Source organism: Lissotriton helveticus, chromosome 7 (genome assembly GCF_964261635.1).
Source record: "Lissotriton helveticus chromosome 7, aLisHel1.1, whole genome shotgun sequence".
Lineage (NCBI taxonomy): Eukaryota > Metazoa > Chordata > Amphibia > Caudata > Salamandridae > Lissotriton > Lissotriton helveticus.
The window spans coordinates 362,515,277-362,519,540 of NC_136068.1; the positions used below are offsets into that span (position 1 = coordinate 362,515,277).

Genomic DNA, 4,264 nt, shown 5'->3' on the forward strand with positions numbered 1-4,264 from the left:
TTTAAATCAGGCCTTAATTCCGAAATTCCATGGCAGCAAGCAATCCTCTAACAATATTATCAGGGTATGATCTCAAATATAGACATGTACTTAAAATTACTGAGTTCCACTGTGTGACCCTTTTGACGATCTGGTGTCACATTCATGGTGATTAATATCATAAATATAGTGTTTGACCTAGTGACGACAATGTCCATCACGCACTAAATTGATGCATAGAGTACATATGCCACTTCATCCAAACATTAAATATCGTCTGGTTATAAACATATCCTGTTTAATTCATGTTTCTGTAAAAAAATGAGGTTAATGTTTTGTCAGTTAAAATATGTGGCTTTCAGACATTATTTGCATTCGAATTAAGCGATATATTTTGCTCTGTGAGATTATTACCAAAAGACAAATAAAAGTCTTTTTTTCAGCTGCTCCGGTGGTTTTAAACGTTATAACTCAAACCCCTGAGTAGTTTGTTTTCGATATCTCGTGTTAGGGAGTATGACTCGTGACTCATTTGTAAGATGTCATCGAGCCGCGCCTTCTTGCAATTGGTAACAGCTGTCAGGTATGCAGTGGGGGCTAATGAGAGCGCGCTTTTTTGAATATATAGCCGGAAATCACACAGTTTGTCTAGATCGCGGACATCAGAAGCACCGACCGATCAGAACCCCCGTCCGAGCGCACGAGAGTCCAAAGACGAAGGTATGCGTTAAATGCGAGCGAAACCCTTTTCGGCGTGACAAGACTTTGGCTTTAGATAAGGGATTAGGTTTGATTCCATTGTATCCGTCTTATGCTTAGGTTATGGGAAGCCTGCCCCACGTGAACCAATATCTGGCGGATTCACCAACATCAATACGCTAAGGTAATGGGACATATAGACAGGATAAGAGTGGCCATTTACACTATGGTTATGTTTAATACAATAGTGGCTTCTTTTTATTTCCTTTACAGTGTTTAAACATTAAAATATCCAGCATATGTATCGGCGTCACTGCGTCAAGGTAATGGCTTCAAGAGACAGGATTAGAGAGGCTATTTTCATTATTACTATGTTTAGTACAATGGTGTCGTTCTATTTTTTAGTGCATATTTACTACAAAGAAACTGATCACGACATTTGACAGTGTTTGCTGGAATACGATTAGAAAAACAGGATGTTGCCTTGAAAGATTTCAAATAATAATCTTTGGATATCTGAGGTAGGAATTCACCTCCTGCAAAGTGTCCTTATGGGACCTTTTTGGATGCAATGCATGTGGTTATCTAGCCATATTCACAATGATTTACTATTAGCGTCATCTATATGTATGTTATGTTCTCCTACTTTGAATACAAAATCAGAATATAATTTTTTACACAATTGCCGCCCTGTTAAATTACGACCTTTGTGAGGCAATTAGGATATATACTGTTAGGATATCCCTTTGGTGCGCAATTTGTAATTATGTTTACACTGCTGTTCGGACTAGATCTTATTTGATAAAGATGGGGTTTGTGATATAATAATAATAATTTGCCATAGGCCTTAGTGCAGTCAAACTTATAGAGTGTGAACAGACTCTAAATTAAAATAAAGGAAAGGTGAAATGACATATAAATAGTAATCCCTTTTGCTCTCATTAATTCAGAGTCAGGCTACTGGAACAAAGATCTAAAAAATACGTTTTTATCGCCAATTGACCTGATTTACTAAAATCAACACGTGACTAAGTGCGCTGAAAGTCATCTTGCAGAAATAAATCAGGTATATCTTTAATGTAGAGCAGTTAAGAGAGTATTTAATAGTATATGGTAAAACATTAGTATCTAAAAAAGATCGCATGTCTACTTTTCAGCATATCAGACTCGATATAAAAATGAAATAAAAGCTGTCGCCATAGGAAGCGAAGTCTCTCGTTTATTGATTCGACACCTTGACAATTATGTAAGTAAAAATGTGTGTATCCTATTTTATTAGTAAGGGTAACTTTAGGGTGAGTGTATAGGTACTTTATCTATATCTACATCTATCTTGTTTTCTAGATTCTTTTCTCTTTGAAGCACCATTCTGTAATATGGAGCTGTTGGCCTGGGAACCCTTCAGAAAAACTATCATAGTTAGGAGTGTAATAAAAATGTATATACTCTAAGTGACTATTTCAATATAAGTATACTTAGTTTAGCCAATATTGATAAATGATCACCCACAATGTAACCTGGCATGTATAAAGTAAATAACTAGATGGTCTGGCCTCAAATTAAATTGAGTGGTTGCACTAAGATGTTAACACTGTATATATATATATGCATCTGTACTGTAAATGTTATAGACCCTCGAATACAGAAACTGAAATTGTATTGTAAATAGCTGAAATTAATGTGTATGTATGAGTTGTTGATATATTTATATTTTTTCTATCTTTGTTTTGTTTGTTTAGGTTATATCACTCTTTCTATTTTATATAAAATGTACGAATGACGGTCACCTGACGAAGGCCTTGGGCCGAAACGCGCGTAGTTCTATTCAACCGCATTGCCTTCATCAATTATTCCAACGACTGAATATCTCGTATATCACTGGGTTTATTTGTTTTTTGAAATTGTGGATATGTAATGTTTCTGTTTTCACTTATTGTCTTTGTACGTCTTTAGTTGTAAATAATCAATTTTTTGCCTTTGTTTGAACATTATGTATTATATATAAATGTTTTTTAAGTGTGAAAAATGAAATGAATAAGTAAATGAAATGTAAACAAAAGACAAAAATAACAAGAAAATATACTATAATCAAAATAAAAAGATTGAAGAATTTTTGTATAAACTCACTGTTTCAGCACACGTTTATTTGAATGTTGTGGAGGGTCTATCACTATGTTCAGATTCTGATCTAGGGATTATCGATGCCCTTAGAGTTTGCTACACTTTTTTTCTCTACATAGTTTACCTTCCCTACGAGTAGCTAACTGAGTACATTGTAGGGGCCCCCTTTTTTTCCATTGACTTTATTTGCGAGTAGCAATTTGCTACTCGCAAATACTCCCCATTCATTCCTATGGGCCAAGAGGCCCATAGGAATGAATGGGGAGTATCCCTTATTTGCGAGTAGCAATTTGATACTCGCAAATAAGATAGCGATTTTAAGGGTGCCAGGGGTGTCCAAAGGACACCCTGTAGCACCCCTAAAATGCACATTTGAACAGGTGTTGCGCACACACATGTCCAAAGGACATGTGTGTGTGCAACATGCAACTTAGAAAAATGCTTTTAAAAGCATTTTTCTGAGTTTTTGCTATTTACCGACAGGTCTGACCTCTCGGTAAATAGCGGCCCCAAAAGTGCAAAATCGCAATTTCCTGATGTGTCATGAATAGCATTTGAGGAATCTCTATTAGAGATTCCTTAAATGCCATTCCTCGCAAATATGCGAATTCTTAAATAGCGATTTTTGCATTTGGGATTGTGAATACCAAATGCAAAAATCGCACTCGCAAAGGGCCAGATTCTCAGAATCTGGCCCTTTTGCGAGCGCTATTGCCTACATGAATCAGGCTGTTAGGAACATCTGAACCCACTGAACATTGAAAACCCCTATATATATATATACTAAAAGCCCAAGACAGAAAATTGGGAATCTGTTAAATAGAATTAGACTTTTTAGAGCTGTAGGTTTGTTGTGCATTCTTCTTCTTTTACCACAGGTCGTGATGGAACATGATAGTGGGGCATATTACAAATGAGTTTCATTGAGAGTATATGTAGTAGTTATTTTTGCAGAGTATAGGTAAATGTTATTGGAGCACAAGTAACTTATCCTGTTCATCTTTACACACAGATAGGAGCAATACACATTCTCCTTACTGCACCAGTGTCTGCTGAACATTACGCCACATCCCACTCTCAACTCCGAACAAAACCACCACGAGACGACCAGGACGCTACGCTTTATACTCCTAGATTGCAGGTAGGAGACCTTTCAGATTAGATTGACCTTTTAACAAAGAAGAATTGTTGCAATAGTTAAACCCTACATTTAAGACGCCAAAGTTACAAAGTGCCTTGTTGTCTCACAGGTTGACAACAGGAATCAGCCAGCATCCAGAATCTGTCCCTCCTCCCTGAACCCTGCCACATAGCTTTAGTGGGAATATCAAAACACTGGTTATAGGTTAGGGTGCTGGGAAGTCGGCTCATAGTGTCTCTACGAAACCAAACAAGCATCCGACAGGTAAGAATGCTTGTTGTTCTGACAGCAGGCTATGGTAAACTTGTTCTGTACGTTTTGTAT

The 4,264-nt window shown here is 36.7% G+C and overlaps 1 long non-coding RNA gene across 1 annotated transcript; it reads left to right on the top strand.

Annotated features, from left to right (window-relative positions):
- The first annotated feature begins 1,660 nt into the window (after positions 1 to 1,660).
- LOC144766766 (uncharacterized) lies at positions 1,661 to 2,578 on the top strand. Its single transcript, XR_013597918.1, has 3 exons — positions 1,661 to 1,744; positions 1,836 to 1,924; positions 2,418 to 2,578. It is a non-coding gene; the product is annotated as an uncharacterized LOC144766766 (long non-coding RNA).
- Positions 2,579 to 4,264: the final 1,686 nt, after the last annotated feature.